The following is a 16,996-nucleotide window of genomic DNA, read 5'->3' on the forward strand; positions in this document are numbered from 1 at the left end:
GGCTTTACAACAATCACACCCCCTTATCCCACCATCTAGAGCCTTAAGAAATGCATTGGGGAAACTGAGGCACACAGACAGTATTCAGAGAAAACACCTGTATATGACCAGTTACATACTTTGAAGGGTGTAAAATAATCAAATATTGTGCTAAATACAATGATACTCCAAACTGACCACCAAATTTAAGTTGCACGTTTTTCCCCTCAGGTGAGGGTTCTGGGGTGGGGCTGGGGATGAGGGGTTCACAGTGCAGGAGCGTGCTCGGTGCTGGGGGTGCAGGCTTTGGGGTGAGGCAGGGCTGAGGATGAGGAACTTGGGGTGCAGACAGGCTGCCCCAGGGCTAGGGCCAGAGAGGACTCCCCATCACCACCACTGGCAGCAGCAAGCTCCAGGGGAGGGACCCCTCCTCTCCCCCCCCTGCCCCCCAGAGCACACTCACTCTGCACCACAGTCACTGCACATGTTCCTAGGCCCCCTCTCAGGTCCAGAAAGCTCACTCACCTCCTCTATGATGGGTACTAGGGGGTGGGGGTTGCCATCACAGGTGGCCTTCCATGTTGCTGCCCCTCACCATAACTTCACTGTGGATGGGGCTGCCCCTTGCCCAGCATGGGGCAGAAGTGGGGTCTGCACGGTGATGGCTATGGGGCAGGGGAGCAGGGTGTCATAAAATTCACCCAAGCCCCAGCTGCTCAGGTAGGTCTATGAATCCCCCTCCCCCATCTGCCCTGTGGTGGGTGGGTGCTGGAGGGGAGGGGCACTGCCTTCATATGGCTTCCTGCCTCCCTGACCCCTGCTGCAGGCTGCAGCCTGCTGCCCCTCACCGTAGCTTCACTGGGGGACGGTGGGAGGGGATGGCATGGGGCTGCCCCTTCCCCAGCGTTGGGCAGGAGTGGGGGCTGGGGCTGGGGCGGGGGGGTGGAATCATAGGGTCAAACACTCACGGAAGCCCCAGCAGCTGCTCAGGTGAGTGAGGTCAGTCTCCGAGTCCTGGCCGGAAGTCCCCTTTGCCTCTCCTCCAGGTAGGGGAGGAGGGCTGCCAAACATGGCACAGCCCTCCACTCCGCTCCCCTCCCCCGGCCAGTGCTCCAGCAAGCAACAGTAGCTTGCATTGCCTTAGGCAGCAGCCGGCAGCAGCAGAGGCAAGGGAGACACGCTGTCTGGTCTGTGTTCAGGCAGGGAAGCTCTGGGGCCGGGCGGCAGGCCCGGCTCTAAGTTTTTTGCCGCCCCAAGCAAAACATTTTTTGGCTGCCCTCCCCCGCCCCCAGACATGAGCCCCCCCCCGCCCACCAGTGCCCCCCACTCACACCCCCTGTTGCCCCAGCACTGGGCTCCCCCCAAAATGTGGGATCCGCTACCAGCACACTGCAGCTGAACCCTGGCCCAGCTGCGACTCTGTCCCCATGCAGGTGGAGCTGCTGGGCGGCGCGGAGCGGGAGTACTTCCAGGTGGTGGCGCGGCTATGGGGTGGCGCAAAGAACACGGCCCCCTCCCTGGGCTTCACAGCACTGCTGGTGGCCAAGGTGGATCAGTTCGCGCTCACCGCCCTCACCCCCGACATGCTGGCGGCCGAGGACCTGGAGAGCCCCCCGGACCTGCTGCTCTTCAGCCTCACGGTGCCCTGGCCCAGCCCCAGCGGGAGGGAAGGCGAGGATCTCCGGCTGCGGGGCTACCTGCTCAGCACCGACAAACCCAGCCGGCCACTCACCTCCTCACACACTCCAGGAGCCCCTCGCCGCCATCGCAGCCTGGGCTCGGCTCCAGGGGACCCCGTTTCCGTCCCTCCCCAACTCCTCACACACACTGGGTAGGGCTGCCCAGAGGATTCAGGGGGCCTGGGGCAAAGCAATTTTGGGGGCCCCTTCCATAAAAAAAAGTTGCAATACTATAGTAACATGTATTTGGAAATGTAAAAAATAACTAGTGAAAATTAATTTGTAATAATTTGAAAATACACCAAATACATTATTTAAAAACATTAAATGCTTTACTGGTCTGTCTACATTTGCAATTACATAATGGGCTGTTGCTGGGTGATGGTTGGTGCCAATGGGCTGTCACTGCCTGGAGGTGGTGCTGCTGTTGCCCAGGGCTGGGTGGGGAGCTGGGCTCTGGGGTGTGCCCGGCTCACAGGGGCTGGGCTCAGGACTGTGGGGAGATGGGGTCGGAGGTTGTCTGGCTCAGAGGGGCTCGCCTCAGAGCTAGGGGTCTGGGGTGGGGGATGGGGTCAGGGGTGCCCGGCACAACGGGGGCTGGGCTCGGAGCTGGGGGTCTGGGGTGAGGGAGATGGTGTCGGGGAGTGCCCACCTCAGAGGAGCTGGGCTCAGCGCTGGGGCTCAGGGCTGTGGGGATGGGGTCAGGGTGCCCAGCTCAGAGGGGCTGGGCTCAGAGCTGGAAGTCAGGGCTGTGGGGAATGGGTACAGGGGTGTCCGGATCAGAGGGGCTGGGCTCGGAGCTGGGGTCAGGGCTGTGGGGAATGGGGTCAGGGGTGCCCAGGTCAGAGGGGCTGGGCTCAGAGCTGGTGGTGAGGGCTGTGGGAGGATGGGGTACAGGGGGGTGTCGGGATCAGAGGGGCTGGGCTCGGAGCTGGGGTCAGGGCTGTGGGGGGAAAGGGGGTCAGGGGGGTGTCCAGCTCAGAGGGGCTGGGCTCAGAGCTGGGGGTCAGGGCTGTGGGAGGAATGGGTACAGGGGGGTGTCCGGATCAGAGGGGCTGGGCTCGGAGCTGGGGGTCAGGGCTGTGGGGAATGGGGTCAGGGGTGTCCAGCTCAGAGGACTGGGCTCAGAGCTGGGGTCAGGGCTGTGGGAGGAATGGGTACAGGGGGTGTCCGGATCAGATGGGCTGGGCTCGGAGCTGGGGTCAGGGCTGTGGGGGAATGGGGTCTGAGCTGGACACCCCTGAGGGGCTGGGCTCAGAGCTGGGGTCAGGGCTGTGGGAGGAATGGGTACAGGGGTGTCCGGATCAGAGGGGCTGGGCTCGGCGCTGGGGTCAGGGCTGTGGGGAATGGGGTCAGGGGTGTCCGGCTCAGATGGGCTGGGCTCAGAGCTGGGGGTCAGGGCTGTGAGGGGGATGGGGCCAGGGGTGTGCCCAGGTCCGAGGGGCTGGGCTTGGAACTGGGGGTCAGGGCTGGGTGGGGAGGATGGGTTTGGGGGTGTCCACCTCAGAGGGGCTGGGCTTGGAGCTGGGGGACAGGGCTGGGTGGGGAGGATGGGTTTGGGGGGGTGTCCAGCTCAGAGGGGCTGGGCTTGGAGCTGGGGGTCAGGGCTGGGCCTGGGGGGTAATGGGGTCGGGGGTGCCTGACAACCACCTCCCTGAGACCCCCCCAATCCAACCCCCCTTCCCTGGCCCCTGACTGCCCCCCCCACAGAACCTGTGCCCCCTGAGTGTCCCCGGGACTCCCTGCCCCTTAGCCACCCCCCGGCTGCTCACCCCCGGCTCACTGCGCGCCTCGAGAAGCGGCCCTGCCCAGCGAGGCAGCCGCGTGGCTCCGGAGGGGGCTGAGCTCTTCCCCGCTCAGAGCCGCGTGGGGAGGGGGCGGGGCTGCGAGCTCCGGGCTGAGCTCAGCTGCCCCCGCTTGGCCCGGAGCTCGCAGCCCCACCCCCTCCCCCACGCAGCTCTGAGCAGGGCGGAGCTCAGCCCCGCCCCCAGCCAAGCCGCTGCTGCTGCTGCAGTGCTGTTTAGGACCCGGGCGCGAACAAGCGGAGGAGGAGCGGCCTGTCTTCTGCAGCCAGGGCGGGGCAGCGCTACCGGTAAGGGGCCATCCCTCTCCCCCAAGCGGAGCCGGGAGCACGGCCCCGCCCTGGCTGCAGGGGACGGGCCGCTCCTCGGCTCGCAGCGGCAGGATGAGCTGGGGCCCCAGCCATTTGCCGCCCCAGGCACCAGCTTGTTTTGCTGGTGCCTAGAGCCGCCCCTGCCGGGCGGGGAGGGGGGGAAGCTCCAGCCCTGGTGGCGGTGGCGGCGGTGGCGGGGGGGGCGCTCCAAGCAGGGGAGAAAACATTGGTGGAGCAGAGCCCCTGCTTGGGAATATTCCTGGGGCTAAAGCCCCAGGGAGCCCATATAAGTCGGCGCCTATGCCTGTAGGGAGCCTGATGAGGTCACTAGCTCAGTGCTGAGAAGAAAGCAGCAGTATAAAATTCTCAATTGGAGCAGGAAGGGGCTCCTCGTAACTGCTGCTATGTTGTGATGCACCATAAAAAGTCATAAAGATGCTTGGTGGAAGTTCCCTGGCAGACTGCCTGCTGCTTCATTCACACAGAGGTCTGCCAGCCAGGGGTTGCAGGAACTGATGGGGGAGCCCATTCAGAGCTGGAAATTTAAAAATGAACATTGCCTGTAATCTCTTCATGAGACTTCAAGCTGTAAATTGTGAGTGACAACACATTATTGTGTCTTGTCAGATAGTAAAAACCATGTTGTATATTCATCTATTTGCCAACATATTTCCCCATGTAATAACACAATAAAATTGGACACGGGAACAGTAATTACACATAATTCAGTGAGAACTAGGGAAAGGAAAGCAGATATTTCTGAAAGAAATTTTATGGAAAAAGTATCTATTTTTAGATTAATATTTCCCCGTGTTAAAAATTAGGAAAAACACAAAGCTTCAGGATCCCACACCACCTAGACACCAGTAGACTGGATAAAAAGCACAAATGAATCCATTAAAAGATAATTTTAGGGTATTTATTTTCAAATAATCAAGGTACGTTTAGGGCACTCTGCCATGGATGGCATATTATGAATAAATCTTCAAAACTGAATTATTACATTGAAAATGTTCATAACGCATCACGTTTAAAACAAAAAGGAGTCCTCGCAATGCCATGTGATGTACTTCCCCTCAGACTCTGCTCAACTAGATCTTCAAGAAATTAGGTTCAACAGCTAATTTCAAGGAATTAGATCAATCAGTCACTATTTTTACAGAGCTTTAGAGAAAGTGGTGGACAGAACTCAGAGGAACTGTGATGAATTTCCTGGAGAAACGTTATTTTCTTTGTACTCTAAACCTCACATGACAACAAAAATATCACCCTTTCAACTGATTTATGGTAAAAAAAAGAAAGGTTTGCCAAAAAGCTTCACCAAATTTTATGTTATGTGTCATTACATGCCGACATCTTTAATACAATTAAGTTAATTTGTGATGATTGAGTAAAGGAACACAACCCCTTCTCTATTTCTTTATCAAACTACATTTGTTGTGTCCTTATAACCAAGAACATGAAGAGCCTGGCAGGACATTGAAATCAATAGTGCACAGTGACAGTACATTGCCTGCAAATAATATGTCTAAAGAAAAATAAACTAAAAAATGGAGATTGTAGAAGAGATTTCTATCGATAGGAAGAGAGCATTTGAGGTTGGGGCCGTGTTTTGTTAATTGGTGTGAGAAAAAGAAAGGAAGGGTCATATCCTGATTACTGATTATATGTAGCTAGAAAGTTAAAAATCACATGAATTAATGCTGACAAAAGTTCAAAGATTATTATATAATCTTGTGTGAGTTAACTGAAATGTATTGCTTAATTAATTCTATCATTTTTTCAACTATTAATTTTCAAAGGAGTAGTGCAGGAGGTGGGTGTATGTGCACTGCCTTCCAGAGAGAACCAGTCAAGACAATGGGGGGGGGAAGAGAACAGGGAGCAGCTGCACATGTGTGTAGTTATGATGTTTATGACATGTACATTGTAAATGAACAACCCAGTCTGACAATTTAATAGTTTATTTTGTTAAGATAAATATTTTGGATTTCTTGAAATTCCAAAGTTGAAATACAAATGACGTTATTTAGAGAAGTTAAACTTATTTAAATTTAGTTAAACTTCAATATAGATTTGAGGGAAAAATTTAAAAAAATGTAAATAATTCCATTTCTACAAATATATTTAGATGCTTGTTTTTTGGGGCAGGCACAAGGGCTAAGGGGTGATAAGGGAAGGGAGGGGCACCAGACAGGGGTGTGAAGGGAAGGGCAGGTTCCACAGGGCTGCAGGGGGAGAGGGGAGGGGAGGGCTCCATGGGAGAAGAAGGGGACAGACCCCAGGAGGCTGCGGGGGGCAAGGGATGGGGCAGGCACCAGGGGGCAAAAGGGTGTGAAGGGCAGGTTCCAGGGGGCTGCAGAGGGTGGGGGGAGGGGTTGGCACCAGGGCAGAAGGAGGGGATGGACCCCAGGGGGCACAGGGAGCAAGGGAAGGGGCAGACACCAACGGGCAGAGGAATGAGAGGAAATGGGGGGAGCTCCAATGGGGCAGGGGAAATCAAGGGGTGGGTGAGCTCCCAGGGGATGAGATGATGAGGAGTGGGGAGGTGGAACCATGGGGGGCGGGAGCGAATGAACAGGCATTGGTGCCAAAGGGGCAGAATGGGGTGTGAGGGAGCAGGTGAGCAGAAGGGGGGGCAGAGAGAGGGGTGTGCAGAAGGGCAGGGCCTAGGGGGGCAGAGGCGTGTGCAGGGTGATGTGGGCACCAGGGGGGCAGAGGGAGGATGAAGGGAGGGTGGGGCCCAGAGGTTAGGAGAGGGGGATGGGAAGGGTGCGGCAGTGCTGAGGTGAGGGGAAGGGCTGAGACCAGGGGGGTGAGGGAAGGGACTTGCACCAGGGAGGCAGATGGGGCAAGGGTAGAGCTGGGACTTGGGTCACAGGAGGAGCTGGCACCAGGGGACTGGAGGGGTGGTGAGGGGTGCAGGTGTCACGGAGCCAGAGGGGAGGGGAGGGGCCGGGGTGAGAAATAAAGACCTGGTGGCATGGGGGATGGTGGCAGAGGGGCGAGAGGAGAGCAGGGTCAGTGGGGCAGAGGGTGGTGAGGGGCTGGGCACCAGGAAGGAAGGGGCCAAGGGGAGGGTCAGGTGTTGGGGGGCAGGAGGAGGGAAGGGGCAGGCAGCAGAAGGGTGCGGGGGTAAGGGAAAAGGCAGGTGCCAGGGGATTGAGGGGGTTGAGCAGAAGGGCAGGCACAGGAGGGCAGAGGAGGGAGGGAGAACCACCAGGGGGCAGAGAGGGGTGAGAGGCAGGGCAGGTGGGCAGAGGGAGGTGTTAGCAGAGGGGATTGGGGAGAGGCAGGTGCCAGGGGTCAGAGGGGGGCTAGAGGAGGGGTGGGCACAGGGGTGAGGAAGAGGGGCGGGAGCCAGGGGTCAGAGAGGGTGGGGAGAGGGGCTGGGGTCAGGAGGGCTGAGGGGAGTAAGAAGGGTGAAAGCCAGGACAGCAGAGGAGGGTGAGGGGAGAGGTGGATGCCAGGACATAGCGGGGGTGTGAGGTATTCGGAGGGCTCCAGGGTGCAGAGAATGTTTGGGGAGAGGGGCAGATGCCAGGAGGGCAGGGGGAGAAGGGATGGGCTGTTCCAGTGAGGCAGAGATGGGTGGAGGGCAGGGGCATGTGCCAGGGAGGCAAAGTGGGAGTAGAGGGGCAGGGGCCCAGGGGAGCAGAAAGGGAGTGAGAAGAGCGCGAGGGATGTTGGTGAGGATCAGAATAGACGCTGGTTCCAGGCCTCACAGGGGTGGGGGAAGGAGGGCAGGAGCCAGAGAGGGGGGAGGGAGAGGCAGGCCCCAGGGAATCTCTGTTGCTGTCGGGCCATGTGTGGTTGGTTTCTCGCTCAGAGCAGGTCGGTGCTGTCCCCACACACACTGGGGGTGCAGCCCTGCCCCAGGAGGAGCAGCTGGGAATCACCAAGCTGGCAGGCCCCACGGGCACCACCTTCCCGCCAGGAAAACCCCACAGCCAGCCCCTCCCCTCGCCGGGCTGATCCCCACCTCCACGGGGGCAGTGGTCTGCATTTTGGGGAGGGGTATAAATGCGTGCTAATGGGCTGTTGCTAATGAGGCCAGGGCAGTGGGGATGGGAGGGGCATTTCCCCACTGACTGCGTCCTCCATCTGGGAGAAACTGCACCTGGGACCAGTCCCAGTTCACACCTGCACAGCGCGTCTACACTAGGGGTTTGCACCGGTGCAGCTACATCAGTGCAAGGAAACCCCGGCAGACATGGCCTGAGACACTGCTGTGCCAGGGGCCGTAACCCCTCCCCTCACTGGGGTCCGGGCCAGCTCTAACATTTTTGCCGTCCCCACGAGTGTCGCCCGACCGCTCCCGAGCATTGCATTGCACCGCCCAAGTCCTCGCCCCAGCGCCTCGTCGCACTGCCCAAGTCCTCGCTTCTAGCGCCGCGTCGCGCCGCCCAAGTCCCCGCCCCAGCGCCTCATCGCACTGCCCAAGTCCCCGCCCCTAGCGTCGCGTCGCGCCGCCCAAGTCCCCGCCCCACCCCCAGCATCACCTGGCAAAACCAAAACCAACAAAAACAAACCCCGATCGCCACCCCCTCCCAAGGTGCTGCCCCAAGCATGTGCTTGGTAGTCTGGTGCCTGGAGCCGGCCCTCACTGGGGTTATGGATCAATAATTACAGGGTCACTGGAGCAGGGGAGCTGGACTCTGGGATCCCAGGTGGGGCCAGACCCACTGGGCTGCAGAGTCGTTCTCACTCCCACACTCTGGCCCAGTGCCCATGGCAGTGTTCAGACACAGGGGGACGTCATCAGACACCTGGAGCCCAGCGGTTCGAGCTCTCATGGCATCACACGGGGGGATGGAACCTGGGGCTCCCAGCTGAGGGCCCAGCCACTGGGCTAAAGGCTACAAGGGAAGCGGCGGCACCTTTTTCTGTTCATTGAAACCAGTCAGCAAACCCGACATCCCAATCCCAGTGACTTGCAATGAGAGACTGTCAACATCCCCAGAAACGCAGTTACAGGCAGGCCAGGCTCAGGACACCAGTGATGAAACACTCTTGAGCTGCTGTTTAATTTGCCCTTTGCAGACAAATGCCCCCTGGGCCCCTGATCTCACCCCCACAAATCAGGCTGAAAATGGAGACTCGGCTCCAGCCTGAACTCTCTGCCCAGAGCCATTTGTCCCATGGATGCTGCTAGCGGCACAGACCCTCTGCAGCTGCAACTGGGCATCTCCCAGAGCGGATAACAGTCACAGAGACCGTCTCAGAGCCCCAGGAGCTCAGGTGTCTCCATCTAACGACTAGGCCAGCCACCCCCCTTGCTCTCGTTAACCAGCCCTGGGACAGACACGCTGGGAACTTTCACACCCAGACTCTGGAGACACTTTGAGTCATTCTACACAGCCTGCAGCAGCGAGTCTTGGAACAAGGTGGATAGATTCAGGCTTACGGGGCTCCCTCTTTGGAATTCAAAATAGCCGCATAGATTTTCAGGTTCTGGCTGGAACTCAGGCTCTGAAGCCCAGGGTGGAGCCAGGTCTGCCCCTCACAGTGCAAGAGGGGACATTGTCTGTGTCCACATCCCCTTCACCCTCTTCCTGGGATGGGGAACAGCAGCCCCAGGGCCCCTCCCTTCACCCCCAGGGCAGGGGAGTGAGAGCCCTCGGCCTCCTGGGCAGTGGGGCCTCCCAGCACAGGTTCTTGGGTGAGCGAGAAAGTGTCTCCACACAGAGAGCTCTGTGCACCCGGCAAACACACAGATGTGCCCGTGGATCAGGATCCGGGATGGTGCTCTCCCCAGGAATGATGGAAGCTCCCTAAAAGTAGAGGGGTCACCGGTGCTGAAACCGTGGACCCACCCTCTCATGCCGGCCCTTCTTCCCAAGCTCCTGCCTCCGCACCACCTCTTCTCCCTGAACCCCCACTCTCACACCGCTCCTTCTCCTCGACCCGAGCCCCCGTCCTCACTCCAACACCCTGACCCCCTGGTCGTTCCTCTCCCTCCCCCCGCCCCCATTTTACAGCCTGTAAAAAGTGGAAGGGAACAGCCCTCCCATTGGTAAAAGTGACTGGCCATGGCCCCCGGCCCCCCTCTTCCAGTGCCCCTTACTCACTCCCCAACCCCAGGAGGAGAGGGGCCTTGGGGCAGTGTCAGTGAGTTCAGTGCTGGGGGTACGAGTGGGGTTTACACCCCAGCTGCTGGAGCTCTGTGTATCGAGGAGACAAAGACATCACAACAGCCATGTGAGCCCCCCACTGTCCTGCCAACGTGGCTCAGCCCTGACATCTGCTGGAACCTCTCCCTGGGGAGGAACCGTCCCTGCGGCCTGTTCAGGCCTTGGCTTCCCTGAGGAGATGGTGGCCAGAGCGCCCCCCTCCCTCCCAGCTCTGCGTGGTAGGATACCCCAGAATTCATTGACCCCGGGGCTACTGGTGCTGCTATGTGTATGCATGTCACCTGGGCTTGCTAACCTCTGCTGGCGCTGCCCAGTCTCCCCAGCATGCACCAGTGCACCCAGAGGTCAGGCAGAAGGCTGGGTGTGAATAAAACACAGCTCAGCCACAGCTGAGAGACAGGAAAGCAGCCGTGTGGGCACAGTTTGTTTTACATGTGTCCGTGAGTTTCACAGTCTGGTTATAAAAACATCTGCCTCTGCACTGGGGACAGGGCCTGCCTCAGCCCAAATCCATGGAGACGCTGAACAGCTCTTAGCCCTTCAGAGTATTGTAGAAGGAAATTGCAGGTTAAAAGGCCTGTATGAGCATGAAAACCCTGCTGTTGGGAGGGGAGATTTGAGCAGTTTAATGCCTATTAAGGTTAGGTGAGAACGTCTATCAGGCAAGACCCAGATACCATATTAAGGAGGTGAAGTGGAGGGGAAATTACTCAGCATTTTTCCAAAGCAAAGGAGCAGAGAGCTCTCAGGGGCTGGTGGGGTTTTGACAGATCTCATTTCAGCGGAGCTTACAGCACAGTTACCTGCATATTGTCAGGCTTTTTTCCAACCTGAAATCGAGCAAATAGAGAGAGATGAGAACTGCCCTGAACACAGACTTGCTGAATAGAAAACAATCTCTAACAAAGTTTATGATAAGAGAAAATATATTTCTGTATGATAACTATCTATTAGCAAAACCACAAATTTATTTACCTGCATTTAGTAGGGCTCTTCTCCACTCTGAAACCAAACACAGACAGAGAGATGAGACCTCCGTGAACACAGACACTCCAAATACGATACAATTTTGTAGCAAGGTTTATATTAGGAATAAAAGGCAACTTACTGAGTTCACCCTGCAGTTTCTCTAAAAGTAAAGCAAAGCAAAACGAGTAAACATGTGATAAAAGAAAAAGGAGGCTATTCAGCAAGTTCCCATACCACACAAACCAAACTGACTCTCAGTTCATAGTGAGAGCTCTGAATACCTGCCCTGGGGGGGTCTATGGAACTTGTAAAGTTTGAGATTCCCCCTCCCTTACCCATTGCAATGAACAAAGGGACTCACCTTTCTCTGCACAATGCAAGTGAATAGCAGGAGAGATGTGTTACAAGGTAGAAGATTTATCTGAAAGTATTGCAAGCTCATAGGAGTCATTTTTCTACTGGTAGAAAGTAGAACACACACAGAGGCTCTGCCTAGCTATTCCCATTGCGAGTATTATACTGGGGACACAAGGCCTAGTGCAGTTAAAACACTGAGTAAATGGCTGTCTCCTTTCCCTTCTGGCTGAGCGAAGGGAGGCCCCACACTGAACTCGGTGGCGTTTCTGTCCATCTGTAATGGGAGAACTTTTGAAAACCACGTCCCATCAGCTCCAGCGTTTCAGGGCATGTTCTAGGCCTCAGTGGGCAGAAACCTCCTGATTTTGGTGAAAACCGGAGAACTGTAAAGCCGGATTTCCACTAAAATCACCATTTGATCCCTCAAGATATAGGATGAGGCAGTGACCTCAGGGTTAGGGTTCAAGCTGTGGGTGAGGTTAGAGTTAGGGTCAGCAGGCCCCTCATTACACTCCAGTCATCCCCTCCCCAGCTGCGCTTCTTGCCCCAGTGTCAGCCAGACACCCAGCTGGTCTCCTCACCCCCGGAGTCCAGCCAGGCCATTCTCATCCCTGCCCTGGTCTGAACGCTATTGATCTGGGTAACAATCAGAAAAGCCTGATTTTAGTGGAAATTAATTTTTCCAGTTTTCTGCTTTTCACCAAGCTCGATAAGGTTATGGCCAGAGTGGGGAGAAGAGGGACCCAGTTGAAGGGGGATGGGGAGGAGCCCAGCTGGGATTACTACTGGGCCTATGTAATCAACAAAATGTGCTACCCTCTTGTTAAAGATTTGCCACATAATTATGCTCCGTGACCTAAACTCTCAGGGTGAGATTTTGTGCTCAGAACCAGCAGCCCAGGAGCATGTGAGGGCTCAGGCAACTTTAAGTCCTGCCCTGTATCCTCCTGATCTTGGGTGCTCTGGATGCCAGATCAACCCCCGCAGCAATGCAGGGCTTGTCTGCATGGGAAAGTTACACAGGTACAAGGTAAAGTGGCCATTTAAACCGCTTTTGTTACACCAGTGTATAGCTCCACGGCAACACACACATTCCATAAGAAGAGTGAGTTTTTCTGGCTTAGTTTATGTAATATCAGAAACTGCTCCTGGCTGGCAGGGGAGCAGAGCAAACTCACAGAGGCAAGACATCAGGAGCTGTTTCCCTGCCTGGGCTGTGTAAGGGGAGGGCAGGAGAGCAAGTGACCTGGGTGCAGGGAACCTTGACATCGCTCCTCGATTGCAACCCCCCCCCCAGCCCCTAGGGGTGTGCAGAGGGAGGGAATCCCCAGCTATGACCATCTTTACATTGAGTTCCAGCCTCTCTTTGGCTTCATTCCAAATGTCTCCCCTGCCCGGCAATCTCTAGTTTACTGACATCTAGTTTGATGACGTCCTCGTCATCTGGACTCAGGGGAAGGAGGCCCTTGAGGAATTCCACCAGGATTTCAACAATTTCCACCCCACAATCAACCTCAGCCTTGACCAATCCACACAAAAGATCCACTTCCTGGACACTACAGTGCAAATAAGTGATGGTCACATAAACACCACCCTATACCAGAAACCTACTGACCACTATACTTACCTACATGCATCCAGCTTTCATCCAGACCACACTACACGATCCATTGTCTATAGCCAAGCTCTAAGATGCAACCACATTTGCTCCAATCCCTCAGACAGACACACACACCTACAGGATCTCTATCAAACATTCTTACAACTACAATACCCACCTGGTGAAATGAAGAAACAGGTTGACAGAGCCAGAAGAGTACCCAGAAGTCACCTACTACAGTACAGGCCCAACAAAGAAAGTAACAGAACGCCACTAGCAGTCACCTATAGCCCCCAACTAAAACCTCTCCAGTGCATCATCAAGGATCTACAACCTATCCTGAAGGATGATCCCTCACTCTCACAGATCTTGGGAGACAGACCAGTCCTCGCTTATAGACAGCCCCCCAACCTGAAGCAAATACTCACCAGCAACTACACACCACACAACAAAAACACTAACCCAGGAATCTATCCTTGCAACTAAGCCCATTGCCAACTCTGTCCACATATCTATTCAAGTGACACCATCATAGGACCTAATCACATCAGCCACACCATCAGATGCTTGTTCAACTGCACATCTACCGCGGCCGTGCTGTAACGTGGGCAGTGTAGACATATCCTTAGTGTAGATAAGGTAACTGCTAACCTTTCCATTTGCACAGCCACTGCTCTGCCCATCCACAGCTCCTACTCACCTGCATGGGGAGATGGGAGGTGGGGGGTTCATGCACAGTCTGAAGGGCAGAATTGGGTTATAAGTTCCCCTGCCCGGCTTTGCATTCTGGTTTTCCTGTGAGCAGCCAAGTTACGTACGTCGGCGCTCCAAGCCCAGCAACCTGAGCCTCGCAAGGTGTTTCAAACTGAGCCAGGCTGATCCCCAGGGAACAGTTCAGAATCACATTTGATTGGGATTCCTGAGTGAGATCTGAATGGGTGAAACCACTTGACACTTCTTGGTTCAAACATGATCATAATTTATTCAGCTTCCTCTTCACCCTCAGCCCAGCTCCCATTGCCTGAAACTCCTCCAAACATAGAATCAAAACCCCTTAATCCCTGTATCTTTACTTTTGGTTTTGTTTCTCTCTCTCTCTCTCACCAAATTCCCCCTTTTTGTTACTTCACCTTTCGCTCTGTGTTGCCTCCAGAAGCAGTAACTGGCCAGGCCAATGAGAACAGCCAGGAGAGCCAGGATCACACCCAGAGCCACCATCCAGGGATTGACCCTCGGGAAAAACAGCTCTGCAAGAGAAAGTGCCATTGACTTGGGAGCAAACACATGCAGTATGAAGGCAGGACACAGTGACAGTAGTGATGCTGTGACTAGTTAAAAGAGCCTCACAGGGAAATACACAGTGAGATGTGGCTCCTCTGTGCTTTATTATCAAGCCAATAAAAGTTCAAGCTTTAGCCTGGTTACTGAACATGGTTAATTAATGGGAGGGGAGTGTTGAGGGTAGGGAGGAGGTAGGGGGCAGCTCCATTATGCTACACCATCCCCCACTGGCGTAAGTTCAGGCATTCCCTAGGCTGCTCTAAGTGATTCCAAGGCTGCAGCCAGTGCAGATTGGCCCTCAGAATCAGAGAGTTGTGAGGAGCCTCCTGACACCCCTGTGCTCACTGGGGTTCAGCCACATGAAAGCATCTGGCCCAAAATATGTTAATACAGGATTTTAATAAAAACAAACTTGAGCCTGGAATTTCAGAGTAAAAATTCCTCCAGTGTCCTCTTTCCTGGGCCTTGGAGCAATGGCTGACTAGAGGGTCCTTGTTAAGTGATTAGTGCAGTGTATTGAGAACTGTAGGGGGCATGCATCTAGGTCCTCTGAGCAGGGGGGGTTTGGTTCTATCTCACTGCCTTAGGGAGCAGCCTGCTTTGCCTCTCTCTGTATTTGGCTGTTACATATTAGAGTTCTGGATTCTTAGAAATAAAGCAGTGTGATATTGCAGCCTTTCAGGAAGAGTAGTTAATTCTCCATGTGCGTGCTGTGAACATAACAATCAGGTAATACTGGGCATAGCATAGACTAACCAGCAGTGCAGCACCATGAGACCTCAGATGAACAGTGCTTTACAAATACAACATTCTTACTATTATAGTGATGAAATATTCATTCAACAGTAACCAAGTTATTTGGTAGATAATACATAAAATCACAACCTTTTTTTCCCTAAAAATTAAGTTTGCTGGTATTTTCAGATGTAATCTAAATAGCAACACTCAGACCAGATTCAGGGCTGTCTTGCGCTAGTCAGGAAAACTAACTTTATTACCCAGATTTTCATAAATTCTCAGCACCCACAACTCTCACTGAGAACAAAGGAGAATTCCCTCCCCCACCCCCACTGAGAACTGTGATAATCACAGCGCGCACACAAAGTTAGTTACAAACATAAATACTCGTGCTGGAAGGCTGCAGTGTATCGTGACTTTATTTCTTAGAATCCAGAATCTGAATACACAAGAACCCCAGAACAAAGAGGGAGGCGCCTCCCTAAGGTCACGGGCACAACTCACCCACCTTGCCTTACGGTGTCTCATCTATAGGCAGTTAGTGTGCGGCAGGCTGGGGTGTAAATCCACCATGCACCAGCCCACTGCACACTGTCTGTGCACACCCTTCTGCACTGCACTAAAAGTTCCCTGGTGCACTTTGATCTGTACCCATTTCAAAGTGGGGTAGATCAAAGCACTGAATGGAATTGTTAGTGCATGTAGCAGGGTCCACACAGTTAGTGCGTGCCAGGCTAGTGTGAGGCATATTTACACCCCAGCTTGCCACGAACTAACTGTTCCTGTAGACAAGCCCTGATTCTGCTCCCACGCTTTGCTACAGAGCCCTCTAGCCTGAAAATAGCACCTGGAACCTCCCTCTACTAAAGTGACAGCTTGTAATTCCAACACAGTCCTCAGTACAGCACAAGAACAAAGGAGAATTCCATCCCAGAGCCCCACTAGGGGTGGGGAGGGCAAAGAACTGTGCATATCTTCCTCCACATTCAGGGAGGGGGAGAATTTCAATAAGCTTACGTTGCAGTTCTCTGTGCAGTGCAAGACAATACAATTTTGGGTTTACACTCCTAGGGTGGTGTGTACACTCGAGGGCTGGGCAATTCCCTAGCTGAGTCCTTCCACGCAGACCTGATTTCAGTGTCTGTGTCTTTCTGCGGTGGAGCTGGGTGTGTCCCTACCTGTGTGTGCGCTAAAAGAGGCTTGAGGGCCTGGCATAGCAGAACAGGGTGAGGGAGCCCAAGCTGCTAGAACAAGCAGGCTCATTGGAAGCCCAGTACATCAGGTGGCACCACAAAAAGGGGAGCAATCCATTCCCGTTCTTGGATCACAAGCAGAGATAGGTGCCTCCCTGCATCTGACACTGAACTTGGGCTTCAGCTTCGGGGGGAGGGGGGGGAGGGCGGGGTCAAGTAGTAATTTTTGTTGTCAGAAGGGGGTCACGGTGCAATGCAATTTGAGAACCCCTGATCTAGTCTGTCCTCCTGCACAACACAGGTCAGAGACCTGCCCTGAATTAATTCCTGCTTCAAGTCCAGTAGCTGCGGTTGAATGACAGCGCTTCTTTTAGCTACAGTAGAACCTCAGTTACAAAACACCAGTTATGAACTGACCAGTCAACCACACACTTCATGTGGAACTGGAAGTACACAATCAGGCGGCAGCAAAGACCAAAAAATAAAAAAGCAAATACAGTCAGTGCTGTGTTAAACATGAACTGCTAAAAACAAAGGGAAACCAGCGTTCTTCTTCTGCATAGTAAAGTTTCAAAGCTGTAGTAAGTCAGTGTTCAGTTGTAGAAGTTTGAAAGAACCACCATAATGCTTTGTTCAGAACACAAACATTTCAGAGTTACGAACAACCTCCATTCCCCAGGTACAGTAACTCCTCGCTTAACGTAGTTATGTTCCTGAAAAATGCAACTTTAAGCAAAATGATGTTAAGCGAATCCAATTTCCCCATAAGAATTAATGTAAATGGGGGGGGGGTTAGGTTCCAGGGGAAATTTTTTTTTTAAACCAGACAAAAAAAAATATATATATATATATATATATACACACACACACACACACACACAAATTACATATACATTTTAAACAAACAATTTAATACTGTACACAGCAATGATGATTGTGAACCTTGGTTGAGG

At 54.0% G+C, this 16,996-nt stretch overlaps 1 protein-coding gene and 1 long non-coding RNA gene across 2 annotated transcripts in view; both read right to left on the bottom strand.

The window, feature by feature from the left end:
• The window catches only part of LOC120383937 (E3 ubiquitin-protein ligase TRIM39-like), a 961,691-nt gene that overhangs the window by 43,618 nt on the left and 901,077 nt on the right, over positions 1 to 16,996 (bottom strand). The gene's annotated exons all lie outside the window — the stretch shown is intronic.
• Positions 10,296 to 14,076, bottom strand: LOC120384012. The gene is made up of 4 exons (XR_005588600.1): positions 13,962 to 14,076; positions 11,014 to 11,034; positions 10,881 to 10,907; positions 10,296 to 10,735 (listed from the first exon to the last, which is right to left on the bottom strand). It is a non-coding gene; the product is annotated as an uncharacterized LOC120384012 (long non-coding RNA).

The sequence above is a fragment of the Mauremys reevesii genome, linkage group 15, assembly GCF_016161935.1.
Source record: "Mauremys reevesii isolate NIE-2019 linkage group 15, ASM1616193v1, whole genome shotgun sequence".
Taxonomy (NCBI): domain Eukaryota; kingdom Metazoa; phylum Chordata; order Testudines; family Geoemydidae; genus Mauremys; species Mauremys reevesii.